The sequence below is a fragment of the Lissotriton vulgaris genome, chromosome 8 (assembly GCF_964263255.1).
Source record: "Lissotriton vulgaris chromosome 8, aLisVul1.2, whole genome shotgun sequence".
Lineage (NCBI taxonomy): Eukaryota > Metazoa > Chordata > Amphibia > Caudata > Salamandridae > Lissotriton > Lissotriton vulgaris.
The window spans coordinates 1,002,414,525-1,002,431,083 of NC_141696.1; the positions used below are offsets into that span (position 1 = coordinate 1,002,414,525).

The window sequence follows — 16,559 nt, forward strand, 5'->3', positions numbered from 1 at the left end:
AAGCAGCACAAATTAAAGCAAGACGCAGTGGGGTAGGAGCGTTCAGAGAGGAGAGACAGATGGCGCCTGATCGGGCGCTTTGGCTGGCGGTTACGCACGTGAACGCAAGCGCTAATCCAGGCAAAGCGTGGGGTAGAACTTTGAAAACTCCCTTTCTAAAAGTCCAGCAGTAGCGCATGCGCTACTCTAGGCTCAACCTAAAAAGTGCTCAGCCCGTGCTCTCAGCAGATCACTTTCCTCTCTTGGCAGTCTTGGAGTCCTCCCTTCTGGGGCTCCAGTAAACTAAATATAGCGCTTGAGGTGCTAAGCCTCCCAAAGTTCCTGGGGTAAAGCAGGCAGGAATTAAAAGCCCTTGGGGCTGGTGACACCCCAGCAGGGTACAGCCAGGCAGGCCAGCATGCAATGACCCCCAAGAAGCTGGGCCCAACGTGGTTCCTCCTGGCAGAGTATCTTCCCCCCAGCCAAAGTAAGCACAAGCACATTTCATCGGGTCCCAGTCCCTGTATTCATACACATATTGTCTTTGTCTGCAGCACAGGGCTTTGGGGGAAACCAGTCCCAACTGGTTCTGGGGGGGTTTTGGAGCACACCGTTGACAGGGTTCTTCTTCCCCTTTGTTAGGTGAGGGCCCGGTGATCAGACACACCACAGGGAGCGAAGCCAGCATTGTACAGGCTAGGCACAGACCTATGCAGGGACTTCTTCTCAGATTACTCCAAACGCAGATGTCCCATTCAGCCTCATAACTTCTTTGGGGCAGCAAATGATGACCCTACACCTTAAGTTGGATACAGTGACCATTGAGGTAAACCTGATCGCGCTGATCTCCCCAAAACTAGCGAGAAGGTCAAATCGCTAGACATCAAAACCGCGAGCTTGACGGACGACGTAGCGCAGCAGGAGGTTCGAGATCTTAGGACGTCCGCGCACAGATGCATCGCAAACTGGATGAGTACGAAGGGCGGGCCCGGAGAAATAACATACGAATCTTTGGAGTTCCGGAGAAGGCGGAAGGATCGACCCCTGATGTTTGTGGAGGACATTAGCCTTAAGCACCAGAAACCGAAGGGGTTGGGGAATTACTTTACTGTGGAACGTGCACACAGGATTCCGGGTGGAAGACCGAAGCCAGGGGCCCCGCTGCGCCCGATGATCGGTGGGGTGTTCAATTAGAGACGCTATCCTGCAGGCATCCAGGACGGGGGGGGTCCCCTGAAGTACGAGAACTCCACCCTTAACTTCTTCCCGGACTTTCATCAAGCTGTCCAGAAGCAGAGGCAGAGTTTTCTTGGGGTCAAGCGGCGGCTCAGAGACCGAGGATGGAAATATGCTATGTTGTTTCCTGCTAAACTACGGATTGAGACAGAGGGGAAGGTTTGGTTCTTTGATGACCCAGCGATTGCGTCGGACTGGTTGGACAGTTTTTGCCCTCAGGGAGAAGGGGGGGATGATGGCCAGGACACACAGCAGGAAGAGTCTTCGATGTTGAGCTACATGGACTAGTGAGGTGGCTGGTGGGGCGCCCCGAGTGCCGTTTACACGAGACTGCCTCTTCGAACTCTATGTAACAGTAGGCGCAATATATCATTACATGGGTGGGGGCAGGGCCACGGAGCTCTGAACTCCTCCAATAATCTACATTTAGATAGTTGGTTAGTTAGACCATGGGGCGACAGGCACACTGCGAGTTGGGGGTTGGCGAATGCCGAGAGCAGGGGTGCAGGGCATTGGGTGGGGATTGTTTGTGTGTTATTGTGGTTGTGGAATTCTCTTTTGTTGTAGTCATTTTTTTTTGTGTCAGGTGAATATGTTGTTGTGCGGCTCTTAAGGAGCGGGTCAAATGGTGCAGAGTAGTCGAGGATCAGGGATGAAAGTGTTGAGCTGGAATGTAAATGGACTGGGAAACAAGATCAAGAGGGGATGGTTAGCCAGCTTATTAGGAGACACTCCCCGGATGTAGTGTTGTTGCAGGAGACACCTGGTGGGTAACAAATGTATGATCCTCCACAAAAAGGGGATATAAGCTGGTGGCGCACGCTGGGTTTACATCTGGATCCAGGGGGGGTCGGGATCCTGATTAAAAACTCCATACCCCTGACAGTGCAGAATACATGTTTGGATCAGAGGGGTAGGTACACGGGAGTCTCAGGGCTTGTGGGGGTTAAAATGGTCACTCTGTTGTCGGTACACGTCCCTCCGGGTCTCCAACCCGACGCATTTTGAGATCTTGGCTGTGTTTTTCTTGCCTTGCCCCTGGGTAGCTTAGTGATAGGGGGCGACCTCAATGCCTGGCTGGACGGGAAGATTGACTGTAGTCCGCCGCGTGTACTCACGCAATCGCAGAAATGGCGCTCAGAATTTTTAGGAACCTTCGGATTGATCGATAGCTGGTGCATGTGTAATCCAACACTGCTCCACTACACGCACGTATCAGCAGCTCACGGTAGCTCGTCGCGATTGGATCATCTCCTGTTGCCTGCGGCAATGGTGCCTATGGTTCGTGAGGTCAAGCACCTCGCCAGAGGGATATCTGACCATTCCCCACTGTGAATACAGTTTGCCTCCGACGGGCCCGCAATTGGTAGTATTGCCCCGCTTAGTGCTTGGCAGTTGAAAGACCCTGCTATCAGGAAGGAGGTGCTTTGAATATCTGACTGTTACTTCCTAGAGAATGTAGGTTCAGTTGAATCGGCGCAGTCTCTCTGGGAAGCGCATAAAACGGTAGCTAGTTGGGGGGGGGGGGGGGGGAGGGGGGGGGGAGGTTCTCTCCTTGGTGGCTGGGAAAAAGAAGAGGAATCAGGCAGAAGTGACGCAGAAAGAGGTAGATGTACGCTTGGAAGAGAGAGTGGCAGTATCACACTCTGCTGCGGAGCTGCACCAATTGAGACTTCAGCAGGAGGAATATAAAAGCCTGGTGCGTGATAGGGCTATTGCACATAATAGTGCAGCCCAGAGTCGCATATACGAGCATGGCGACAAGGCAGGCAAGCTAATTGCTTGGCTTGAACACGGTGAAAGAACCTCCCGGCTGGTACCAGAGTTAGAGGGATGGTAGTCTCGACTGATTACAGATCCGCAGGCGGTGGCAAATGAGTTTTCTGGGTATTATGAGAAGGCTTATGCTGCTGGTAATGAATATTCTGAGGCGGAGAACAGCGACATGATCAGAGACATTGTGATGCTGAGTCTGTCGGAGGAGGATAGGAGCTATCTTGGCTCCCCAATTTCTGATGACGAGGTGGCGCAGGCCATAAGACAACTTAAATCCGTCAAGGCAACGGGTCCTAATGGGATAACGATTGAACTGTATAAACTGAACACCAACCGAATCGCCTCACATATTCGAGCCATGTTTCTGGAGAGTAGGGAGATGGGCCGTCTTCCCTATGATCAACGTGCAGCGAACATAGTAGTGATACACAAAGTGGGTAAACCTAGGACACAATGCTCTTCCTATAGGCCTATTTCGCTACTCAATGTGGAGCCCAAGATATTTGCGAAGTTACTTGCTACCAGACTGGTCCGGGTGAATCAGAGACTTAATCACCTTGATCAATCTGGCTTTATGCTGCGTCGTAATACGGCGTTGAATCTGCGAAGGCTCCATGGCGTCCTGGAGGGTTCCGCGTGGATACATGAACCCACTGTGGTGGCGTCGCTCGACGCCACCATGGTGTTCGATAGGGTGGAATGGCAGTATTTATTAGCGGTGTAGGCAAAGCTGGGCTTTGGGAGAGAGTTAATCAGTTGGGTACGACTATTGTATGTGCACCCTTTGGCTAGAGTGGTGGTAAATAACTGCAGATCCAGTGATTTCTCCCTGAGGGGCACTAGTCAGGGATGCCCGTTGTCTCCATTACCTTTGGCGATCGCTATGGAGCTCCTGGCGGCCAGGGTCCGTTGGGATAGGTCGATAGGGGGCTTAAGGTGAACGTCTGACTGGGAGGATAAGATCTCGCTGTATGCGGACGATGTTTCGCTTTATCTTACTAATCCCGGAGTCTCCTTGGCCAATTTTTTAGATGTCCTGGCTGTTTTTGGCAGATACTCGGGCCTGGCCATAAATTGGACAAAGTCAGTGCTTTTTGTCCTGGTCGGCGATCCGCCGGTGGTCCCGGCGTCAAATCCAATCCAGATTGAGACAGTAGGCTTTAAGTACTTGGGCATCTACATCACACTGGACCCGCAGATGCGGTATACTAATAACCTCGCTCTCCCATTGGACAGATACAGAAAGGACGTGGAACGTTGGAAGGCTCTTTCGCTATCCATGCTTGGTCGAGCCACTCTCTTTAAGATTATGGCCCTTCCTCGGTTTCTGCATGCCTTACAGAACTCTATGGATCCTGAGCCGGCAACCTCTTTTCCAGAGATAGAAACCCTCCAGAGGCAGCTCCTGTGGGACGGTAGGGCCCGAATAGCGTTTGTTAAGTTGACTCTCCCTTGGTCCGACGGCGGGATTGGTCTCACGGACTTGCGGAGATATTATTGGGCTTCACAATTGGCTGCAGTTAACCACATTATTTACAGACCTCCCGGTAATCCGGGATTTATCATGGATCAAGGTCAGGCACCAGGTGGAATGCTAGATAGAGCATTATATGCCAAACCAGGGAAGTTTGCACTGACTGGCCTGACTGCGCATGCGGTGCAAGTGTGGCATGCGGCTAATAGATGTCTGGGTTGGGAAGGTAGACTTACACTGGCTACTACCCTGTTGAATTCCGAAAAGCTGGGTAGTCTATAGAAATCCAAGGGCTTTGATAAATGGGACACTACTGGTATCACTAATATAAAGGACGTTTGAGGGAAGATGCAGTGCTTCCATTCGAGTCTCTCCAGAAAACATATAGTCTGCATAACAATGAGCGTTTTCGGTATTTGCAGGTGTGGCACGCTCTTACTACGCATGTACCCAGAGGCTTGGTACTCCCCGAGTCGTCTCCCCTTGAAGACAGAGTGCTTGACAGGCATATTCCCGAAAAGACTGTCTCCTTGATATACAAGAAGCTGATCAACAACATGGAGGGCCCACTGGGGCGCATTAAAGCCCAGTGGTGTATGGATGGGTTAGAAATGGATGACTAGGACTGGGTGGAGGCGGTTTCCTCTCCTAAGGTAGTTGCTATTCCGACGAGGCTCCGGCTTGTGCAATTGAAGATACTGCATAGATCATATATCACTGGACCTCGGCTTGGAACGCATGGGACGGGGAGGGAGTGTAGGAGAGAGTGTGGAGAATCTGGCACCCTGATCCATATATTATGGCATTGTGTAGTGATACAAACATACTGGATTAAGATCCATGAGGCGTTATGGGATATTTTGGGAGCGAAGATATCACTGGTAGCCCTGCGGTGTCTGTTGAATGTTTGGAAGCCTACGGACCTGAATGTATACCAGAAACAGTGGGTTACTCCGACGTATATGGTGGCTAAGCGGAACATCGTCCAGCTCTGGGGAGCTAGCCAGCCGCCCCAAATCACTCAGTGGGCGGAAGACCTTGACTGGTGAATGTTCAGGAAAAATAAATTTTAAAAATTGGTGTTGGTGGCCAGGGAATGTCAGGGGAAGTGGGAGATTGTGTGGGGAGCCTGGAATGCACACCGAGGAGAGATTTGTGAACCACCGTTACCGAGTATAAGACTGCAGGAATCCCCTTGATCCTAGCATTGTATATTTTGTTTTTGATTCTGTGATTGGCCGGAATGACCCATGTGTTTTACGTTATATGTGCTCACCGGATGTTGCTTTGTTTATTAATAAAAAGAGTATTTAAAAAAAAAAAAAAAAAAAAAAAAAAGAAGGAGAATGGGAGTGATTTGTCAGAGTTGTGGACACAACCAGTGGCAAAGGAGGTGCTAATGATAGTGGTCCAGTAAGGGGCAATGATGTGTTTTAGATCTTGAACAAGGCTTGAAGGGAGAGGATCCCCCCTACACTCCAGATGCAGGTCAGCCTGTTGTGGTCTCACCTCTTCCCCTGGGACAAGACATTCCCCAGATCCTATTGCTTTCAAATCCAGACAGTCAATCCACAGCCAGGCAGAGACACACAGAAAGGTTACAGCACAAAAACTCAGCCACTTCTAAAAGAGTGGCTTCTAAACATGCAATGCAAAAACCACCTTCATAAAAAGATGTGTTATTACACTGTGAGTTCTGGCATACTAAACTTCAACTTTCCATCTTAAGCCTTTGGGAAGATGGACTTGAAAAGATATTACACAGCCTCCTCATTCAGTCCTACGGGCAAGACGGCCTTTCAATAGTGAAAAACAAAATGGAGATTATTTCACTGTCAGGACAGGGCAAAGACCTTAGTACATGCCCTACCTTTCACATGCACTACCTTTCACATGCACCCCTCGACACTATCCAACTTGCGCCCCATTTCCCTCCTCCCCGCAGTCTGTAAAATCACTGAATCCCTTGTCAATAAACAACTGATGGCACACATGGAAAGTAATAATATATAACATCTGTGTCAAGCTGGTTTCAGGGCTCACCATTCTACCGAGTCAGCTCTACTATCATCAGCTGAAACTATTTGTGCTGCCTTGGGTCAGGGCAAAATGGCTGTCCTGATCCTATTAGATCTATCTGCAGCCTTCGACACGGTGTCCCATGCTATCCTTTTACATCGCCTGACTAATGCTGGCATAGCAGGAACCGTGTTCGAATGGCTTAAGAACTATCTGGAGCAGAGGCGGCAGGTTGTCATGCTAGGCAATTTCCATTCTGAGAAAAATTCCTGACCTCTGGGGTGCCGCAGGGCTCAAGCTTGAGCCCAACCCTATTCAACCTTTATATGGTACCCCTGTTGGAACTTATTTCCACCTTTAACATCAGTACAATTGCCTACGCTGATGACACCCAATTGATGTTGACCCTCGATAAGAACCAAACTAATGCCGAACAAACGCGGAAAGAGTGTCTATCAGCAACATTTGAGTGGATGACTCAAAATCACTTAAAATGTAATTTAGCAAAAACGGAGATTGTCCCTTTCGGCCTCAATAACTGTTTTTCACCACAGGACTGGTGGAAGCCCCTCCCAAGACAATTAATGCTGCTCGTAACTTGGGTATCAAGTTCGACAACACTGTCTTTCAATCTACAAGCCAAAGAAGTAGCAGGGGCCTGTTTTAGAACTATTAAAAGCCTCAGGAAATTCTTCGATTTTCTCCTTCCGCGCGCCAGGCGGACAGTAGCTGTAGCGCTCATAACTTCCAGACTGGACTATTGTAACAGTCTGTACGCAGGGCTAAATAAATCGGCCCTTCACAGACTGCAAATGGTCCAGCTTGCAGCCGCCAGGCTTGTCCTGAAACTGCCCAGAAAGTCCTCGGCATCGGCAGCACTGGATGCACTGCATTGGCTTCCGGTGTCTAAGCGCATCCTTTTTAAGGTACTTACCATCACCTACAGAGCCTACCACAAACAAGGCCCGCTGTACCTGAGGAAGTATTTTAAACCCTACCAGCCGAAACGAACCCTTAGGTCATCCACAACTAATCTGCTTCACATCCCCAGATTTAGGCTAACGACCAAGGGAGGGAAATCCCTTGCAGTCATCGGGTCGAAAGCCTGGAATAACCTTCCCATGTCCCTGCGTCAAAGTACAACCGAACTCGGCTTTAGGAAAGCCTTAAAAACCTGGATCTACCCTCTCTTCGGAATCAGGTTACAAAGCGTTACTATGACCCTCTCGGTGTTTGATTTTTCCCCATCACGATCTCTCAGCATATATCTGACAACTAGGAGTTGAAGCCAAGATACTCCTTGGAGTGGTAGCGCGCTCGCTATATAAGAACCCGATCACAATCACTACACCCTGTCCAGGGGGTACCCTAGACCTACCTTAGGGGAGTCTGAGGTGCATAAAAAAGGGAAGGGTAAGGTCTGGTGAGTAAGTGCACTTGTCAGAACAACATGGCAGTTTAACAAACTGTGTGCAGGCCCTGCCATGGCATTCCTGAGTTGCCTTTTTAAGGCTACTTGTGTGGGTGGTACAAAAAGTGCTGCAGGCCCACTAGTAGCATTTGCATTACAAGCCCTGGCACACAGTGCACTTCACTAGGGACTTTACTAGCAAGGGAAGCATACCAATCATGGACAACCAATTAACATTATACTTTATATTTGCACTTTGACACTGTTTAGCAGTGGCAAAGTGTCCAAAGCATCTAAGTTGGCAACACCATGTCAGAAAAAATGTCTAGAAGGAAAGCAAAAGGTTTAGGGAACTTTAGCCAAAAAGGTTCAACTCCTACATGGGGTTACCCCCTTTCTGCAAAACCAGTGTAGTACTTGGGTTTTTGTTATGGCTGTTTTTTTATTTTGTAGCAAAGGGGAAGTGTTTGGAGCTCGTGCCTGCTGGTGCGCTCATTGAGTTCCAATCCATGAGACCTGCTCGAGCTGTGGAATGCGATGAGATCAAAGGACAGAGCACAGGTATGATAGGTTTCTTGCTGGGGCACCTTGACACTGTACTTGAACTCAAGTTATTAAAGAAGTGGATTCAAATACTCTTGTCTCGGAGTATTTGCTTTGTGACTCTCACAACTGCATATAGCGCGGACAGCCCGATATATCCTGTAAGTTTCTTGTGTTGTAAATAAAAGATTTTGCATGATCACCCAAACAAAGTTACCTGGTTACGAGGACATAGTTTTGGGGCTGGTGTGCCTGGATAACCTATAATTTTTGCACGTTAAGTTATTGCCCACCATATGAAAGATTACCAGCATGGACTACCTCAGTGCATCATGCTGGATTGGCAGAAATAATGTCCAATAACCTTAGCAATCTGGAATGCTTCTACACAGGTACCAGATACAGCCGTAAAGCCCCTGACACCAAGGTAAAAATATTAGTAATAATTCTTTCCAGCACATGGTGTTTTACTTAACTATCCACTTTAAATATACTTTAGGAATTCAACCATGTACTCCACATTCTCACAATACATTTAGTTCAGCCTTGAATATTTACTTTGTTATTTTGGTATACGTAAATAAACACAACCAAGCAAAAGCTTTCATTTAGTAGGCTGGGTTGCACATAGGAAAGCTACTATAGCAGGAGAGCTACCAGTAGCTCACTAACTACTGGTTTGAAAAAGCCTGGCCAAGACCTTATGACATAGATATATGTCTATATTATTTATAGAGACTTTCAGCCAGTCATCTTCCTTTATTTATCAGTCATTGGGTCATTCTTTCACTAAAAACAACATGGGCCAGACCTCTTCAGCCATGGGCTAAATTCACTGTGTGAGCGATGGCATTATACTCTTTCACGAGGAGCAGATCATTAACCAAAGCAGGTCCCTCAATGCCAGCTTTTTAACATCAAAAAAGTAATTTTGCTTTTACTCCTGTTTTATATTAGCGAGGGCCCATTATCACACACAAATGTGATGGTTTACAAAAATCACGAGAAAACAAGCAGTGACAAAGCCAAAAAACTGCCAGGCCAACAGGCTTTGCTAATGCTCGTTTACCAGGTCTTAACATAAACAATACCGAAGTACAGCGGTCATGTATTTTTGTTTACCCTAAAAGTTAATACACCGCGGTCAAATACGGGAGTTCCCAAAACATCCATTGTAACAATATTATGTTAACAAACTAAAACGACACTCCACCTTTCTCTATAACATGTTCGAAGGGGGTTTCTAGAAAGGTTATCAAGTATGCTGTGTAAAAATGCTCTGTTCTACTTCCGGGAACCGCATGCTGCAGCCTGCAGGTCACAACCGTCGACCTGGCTATGAACACAGCTGTGAGCCTCACCGAACCCTCCAAAGCAAACCCGGCGCGCGGCAACGCCAAACACAAGTTCCGGCGCGATAAAACAAACCCACCAGAATCCGGACAAGCGCCTCTTTTCCAAAATCCACAATGTTCTGAGTTGCGATTATCCAAAAGCGTATGTTCTCAGTTTACGTCGTTTTATGCAGTTTTAATTTTTCCACCTTTTTTCGACTGCTCCGCCCCATGCCAATCAAGGCACTGAGTGGCCGGCCTTTGACCAATCAGATGTTCAAACTCAAAGGTTTTGACCAATAGCAGCTCAGTTATTCCCCTGTTTCGAAAACAAGCTGCTTCCGGGGGAACTATTCTGGTACATTCAAATGTTCACAGCTTTATGAACAAGTAAAGGATACCTGTCTGTAGAAGACCCTCGAGTTAACTTAAACCTGTAACGTCACGCTCGTAGAGCTAGGCACCACTTTGCTGTGAGGTACTTGGAAGTGCCAGTGAATGTGCCTACCAACCATTGCCGGTATTTGACAGAGCCGGATGCGAACATTGGAGCCATGTTAGAATGGTAACATTGCCGATGGTGCCCTCGTGTACGTTTGTCAGATTTCTGTTGGATTCAAAATGAAATATAAGAATACCGAACTTGACTTTTATCTCTGGCTTTTCTCAAGCTGTGTATAAAAAAAATACAGATGATGTGTGTATATTTAACTCCAGTCACACAAAGGGAGAGTCATGCAATTGTTTGATAGGTCATTATCATATATACAAACCCAGGTTCGCATACTAATAGTCAGAACAGAGTTACTGCAATCTAGGGATCATTCGGAGAAATGCAGGCAATCGTCAGTCTAACATGACATTTTTATGAGTGGTGTGTCCAATGTGGGGTTGCCATGCTAGAAGCACAGTTTTCCTAGTGCCTCTCCAGACTCGAAAATAAGAAAATTGGCGAGATGGCCAAATATTTCTAATAAATGCATGTTCCGAACATATACATTTATGATATTCCCATTTGAGTTAAACTAAACTACCCAGTTTGATTTGTATTCACAAATATGGCTAGTAAACCAGATAGATATCTACTAGTTTTATGTAGTCAATAAATAAGAGTAACCGTGGATGCAATATTTGTACGACCCGTGCTATACCGCAGGGCAGTCTTGTACTGTTGAGGTACTCAATCTATCCAACATGGCCGCTTGTGTACTTTAACCGGGGAGGGGCGTGTTTTAAGTGTGTCGTTAGATCTCCAGTCTATTTATACGATACTGGCCGCGGTTTTCTTGAGCGGCTGGATTTATTCAAACCGGCAATGGCGAGCGCCGGCCCCGGGAGTCTGATGGCCATGAGAGAGACCATAGATGGTAAGTCTGGTGGCGAAAAAACCAACATGTACGCGCACAGGTCTTTTTTCCAGAGAATACGCTCATACCACTAGTAGTTACGCCACTGCCATTGCTGCATATGTGTGGGGTTCAGTCGATTTTTGAAGTTTTCCCTAGTAACAAGTTTTGATGCTCGAAAACAGCTTATGTCGTCACACATCACACCGCTAAGTACCATATACCCCTTTCTACAGATCCTAAAGGGGCTTTTTGGCAGCTCCTTTCAGCCATTGACTGCTGTGGTTCATCTGGAGGCGTTGGCTGTAGGGGTCGTATCACCTTTTTTTATACCCCAGGGCCCCAACCTTTTGCACTCTTTTTTATGTTTTTGCTTCCGCTTGCCTTTTGCTCAATGAGGTGTGGAGTGCAGTGTTATTTCCATTTGCTCTCTACGTTGTAGCAAACGGATATTGTGAGCTGCTCCAATGCTCTGGGTCTCTTCTATGGGGTGTCACCTTCCACAATGTCGAGCAAAGTGTGTGGCTTCATTGTCAATCAATCAGGGAATTTTTAAGCGCACTACTCGCTCGTGAGGGTCTCAAGGCGCTGGGGGAGCAACGCCGGTTAGTCGAAGAGACATGTCTTGAGGGTCTTCCTGAAGATGTGCTGGGTAGGGTGGGGGCGTGTCTGATGTCGAACTGCAGCTCGTTCCACGTATTGGCCATGATGTAGGAGATTTTTCCACCTGTTTTTGCTCTGCGGATGCGCAGGGGTTCGGCGAGGTCGGCGGATCGGAGGTTTCCCTTGGGTAAGTGGAAGGAGGTTCTGTCATTGAGATATTGAGGTCCGGTGTTGTGGAGGCATTTGTAGGCGTGGGTGAGTATCTTGAAGGTTACTCGCTTCTCCCCAGGGAGCCAGTGGAGATTACGCAGGTGTTGGATGATGTCCTCTTGTCGGGGGATGCTGAGGACGAGTCTGGCTGTGGTGTTCTGTATGGTCTGAAGTTTGCGGAGCAGAGACTTGTTGATCCTGGCTTAGAGGGTGTTTCCGTAGTCCAATCTGCTGGTTATGTGCGTGGGTGACGTTCTTCCTTGATTCGGGGGGGATTCATTTGAAGGTCTTGCAGAGAAGGGTGTGAAGCAGGCGGGGGCGACCTTGTTGATGTGATGGGCCATGTAGAGGGAGGCATTGAGTACAATGCTGAGGTTTTCGGGGTGTGGCCTGTGAGAGTGGGGGGGGGGGGCTGCTGAGTAAGATGGGCCACCAGGGGTTGTCCCATGCAGAGGGGGAGGGTCCAAGGATGAGGACCTCTGTCTTCTCAGAGTTGAGCTTCAGGCAGCTGCTGCTCATCCAGGATGCAACATCCTTCCTTCATTCATTCCTGGAAGTTGAGTCTGGTGGTGATGGGGTCCTTGGTGAGGGATAGGATGAGCTGGGTGTTCTAGGCGTAGGATACTATGCTGAGTCTGTGCTGTGTGACAATGGCGGCAAGGGGGATCATGTATATGTTGAAGAGTGTGGGGCTGAGCGACGATCCTTGGGGTACTCCGCAGTCTATTTCCGTGGGCTCAGAAAGGAAGGGTGGCAGTCTGATTCTTTGTGTTCTGCCAGTGAGGAAGGATCGGAGACAGTTGAGGGTGGTTCACTGTATGTTGGTGTCGTGGAGTCTGACAGCGAGTGTACAGTGGGAGACGACGTCAAATGCCTCAGAGAGGTCAAGTAGGATCAGGGCTGCAGTGTGTCCTTGGTCGAGGAGAGTGCGGATGTCGTCTGTTGCGGCGAGTAGACCGGTCTCAGTGCTGTGGTTGCTGCTGAATCCGGATTGGGAGGGGTCGAGGATGGAGTGTTCTTCGATTTATTCATTTAAAAGGTTATATATAGCGCTGGCTAGACCCAGGGGTATCAGGACGCTTTACAGGAGTTTGAAGAGGAACCAAGATAAAACATTTGCTTGAAGATATAGCATTCAGGACAAAAAGCATACATTGAAATAGCACGGAATATTTACATAAAGATTACATACAGCTTTAGCGGGTAATGAGTAATGAGTAATAAGGATAGGATAGGAGCGTGAGGAATAGAGGAAGGGGAAGAGGAGTAAGTGGAGGGATACTGTGAAAGGGGATGGGTAGGAATAGACCAGGGAAGAGAAGTCGGATGCAGGGAAGGGAACTAGGGAGGAAGGGGGAGATAAGCTTAAGGGAGCTAGGCACAGAGGAGTGGAGAGGTGAGAGACAGGATGGTAGTGGAGGGGAACCTGACAGGGGGAAGCAGAATAGGGGTCAGCATACAATGCAAGGATTATCAACCCCAATATTTATTAAGAAGGTGCAGTTTTAGATCTTTTTTTGAAGCTGAAGTAGGAGGGGTTACAACGCAGGTGTTTAGGGAGGGTATTCCAGATGGTTGGAGCGGTTCCGGAGAAGGAGTGAGATAGCGTGGATTTTTTTTATTTAGCAGAGGAGGGACTAGAATGAGAGCACTGGTGCTCCTCATCGGTCGAGAGCAGCCCACTTTGTGGAGCTTATCTGAGAGGTACGGCGTTATGTTTTGATGGAGGGCTTTGTGAGTGATGCATGCGACTTTGTAGGAGAATCTGCCTTCGACAGGCAGCCATTTGAGGGTTTTAAGGGCACTGGGGATGTGGCCAAAACGTTTGTAGTCAGTGATGAGCCTAGCAGCTAGGTTGAGCACAGATTTGAGTGGTGATAGGTATACTTTGTGTTTCAGAGAGGATAGCGTTACCGTAGTCGATTCTTGAGAGGACCAAAGATTGGACCACTGATTTTAAGTCCTCAGCAGGAATGAAGGGTTTAATTTTCTTGAGATGACAGAGTGAAGAGTGCTCCTTTAGCCACATTTTTTATGTGGGAGATGGAAGTTAGGCTATTGTCAATGGTGATACCGAGGGATTTTACTGAGTTGGATAAGGTGAGCGAGCAGTTGAGGGCATGAAGGTCGGATATCCAGGATAGGATGGGGAGCGAGTTGTTTTTAGGTGATAAGAGAATGATTTTGTTTTTTTAGGGTTGAGTTTGAGAAGATTGTAGTGGAACCATGATTGGATCTTAGTCAGGGTGTCATTGAGTTGCAGAATATCAGAGTGGGTTTTAATCTTGTAGTAAAGTTGAGTGTCATCGGCATAGAGGTGGTAATTGATTCCAGATTGTTCTAGAATGAGGGTAACTGGTTCCATGGAGAGGTTAAAGAGAGAGAGTAGATCCCTGTGGGACACCAATGGAGACTGGTGTAGGGTTAGAAAGGCAGTCGTAGATTTTGATTTGTCAAGTTCTGTGTTGGAGAAAGGAGGTGAACCATGTGAGGAGAGGACCATTGATTCCAAAGCGAACTTTGAGTGTGTTAAGTAAGGCAGAGTGGTTAACTGTATCAAATGCAGCAGAGAGGTCGAGTAGAATGAGTATGCAGGACTCGCCCTTGTTGAAGCAGTGGTGAATGTCATCAACTATATTGAGCATGGCAGTTTCTGTACTGCAGCCTTTTCTGAAGCATGATTTCAAGGAGTCCAGAAGGTTGAAAGTGCTGATGTGTTCATCCAATTGGAGCAGGGCGCATATTTCGAGGGCTTTGGCGAGAAGTGGGAGGTTAGAGATAGGGCAGAGATTATTTTGGATGTTAGGATCGGTATTGGGATTTTTGAGAAATGGGATGATTTTGTCGAAGTTGGAGAGAGACAGGACACATCCCGTGGCCAGGGAGGAGTTAATGATGGTAGTCCAATATGGACCAATGATGTGCTTTAGGTCTTGGACCAGGTTAGAAGGGAGCAGGTCTTTGGTATGAGAAGACCGTTTTAGTTTAGCAATGATGTTAAAGACTTCATGTTCAGAAATGGGGTGGAAATTATGCCAGGAGGCATTTTTTTTTTTTTGCTGGGGGTTGGTGAGGTTGGATTCAGGAGGGGATGTCATGAAAGGGTGGTGTGAAGAGTCAGAGGGGAAGAGTTGATAGGGAGGGAGATTTAGAAGAGCTGTCAAAGGAAAATAGGGGGGTTGGGTGGGAGCACCCTTAAAAGAAATGATTGGTCAATTTTGGTGATCTTTTCAGAGAAGAATTTCGCATTTTATTCGCATCTCTCAATTGAGGCCATCAATTTTTTTGGGGGGGGGGGATGTCTGACTTTTTACAATGTTGAACAGTTCTCTGGGTCTATTTTTAGCCCGATCAAGTTGTGCACGGAATAAGTAAGCCTTTTCATTGAGAGTGTGTTTCTTGCGATCTAGCAGATCTGAGGAGGACCAGATGGGAGGGGGGGTGGGTGTTAGCTCCAAGTTCTTTCGGACAGTCTAAGAGAGCGCCTTTCATTATTGAGCTCTGCGTTGAACCAAGATTTGGAAGGGATGTTCCTTTGAGTTTAAGTCATGGACAGATGTAGAATCGTCATTGAGCCAAGTTTCAGTAAGGCAGGCAATGTCAATGGATTCCCTATGGATGGTTTCAGCTATTTCAGTCTGGTGTCGGACGGCCGATGGGCAGTTGACAAGCATGCAGGCGAGGGGTTTACGGTTGTTCTTGGGGGGGAGAGCCTGCGAGGATGGTGGTAAATTGCAGAGGGGGTCTAGGTGGGACTGGGGATGATGGGATTCTGTGAGTCCCCAGGATAACTGGAATGGTTGAGTGGGGGGGCGTGAGGGTCGATAATTGGAGGGTAGGTGAGGTATGAGTTACATAGGTCGAGAGTGTCAGAGGAGGAGAGATGGCTTGAGGCACGGGGGGCCTATGTATACTGTTGCAGAGGGGAGTAGTTCTCCAATGTTGAGGGTTAGAGGTGTTTTGTAAGCCAGAACCAGTGGACTGTGTATGCTGTTGAGATGTCAGGAGGAAGGGTCGAAATCGAGGGTGTGGATTTGTATATCATAGCATGGGAGACATTAGAAGTTGAAATGCCTGGGGGAGGGAGGGTTAGAATCGGGGAGGGAGAGGGTAAAATGGCGTCATGTGGTTGGGAATCTGAAGAGTTTGGAGGTGGTTTGGCTAGTAGGTAGGACAAGGTGCTGAAATGTTGCTCAAAGATGGTGAGGTGGTATTCGGAAGCTTGTATAAGGATGTTACCAGATTTGAACATAGAGATATCGATTTCACAGAGGAAGGCAGGGGAAGGGGTAGTAGACAGTTTAAATCCATACGGAATTTTACAAGAATTAGTGATGGGGAGCTGGTGGAGGAAGATGCTTTTACATTTGGAAGGGCGTTTGGAGTAGAAGATGTAGTTCGTTTTTATAATGGAGTAGAGGCTGACGTAGTTGTTGAAAAATAATGTTTCATGGTGACGAATAAATAGTTTGTTTAAAGTTTTTCTTAGCGTGTTTGGAAAGATTCAGAGGGTAAAGAATGGTCCATGAGTTGGGGCCACGTCTGGTAATGGGAGTGGGGGATTGTGGGATGAGGGAATGATTGAGGGGGGGGGGCATGGTAGTTCGATTGAAAGGGGAGAGGCGGCA

At 47.7% G+C, this 16,559-nt stretch overlaps 1 protein-coding gene and 1 long non-coding RNA gene across 2 annotated transcripts in view; one reads left to right on the top strand and one right to left on the bottom strand.

The window, feature by feature from the left end:
• BORA (BORA aurora kinase A activator) overlaps positions 1-10,024 on the bottom strand; it is a 338,798-nt gene extending 328,774 nt beyond the window's left edge. Inside the window, exon 1 of the mRNA XM_086934892.1 lies at positions 9,871-10,024. The gene's annotated coding sequence lies outside the window, so the exon portion shown is untranslated. The remainder of the gene's footprint in view (positions 1-9,870) is intronic.
• A 915-nt stretch (positions 10,025-10,939) lies between these two features.
• LOC147698239 (uncharacterized) overlaps positions 10,940-16,559 on the top strand; it is a 44,747-nt gene continuing 39,127 nt past the window's right edge. The window contains exon 1 of the long non-coding RNA XR_015299188.1: positions 10,940-11,212. This is a non-coding gene — a long non-coding RNA (uncharacterized LOC147698239). The remainder of the gene's footprint in view (positions 11,213-16,559) is intronic.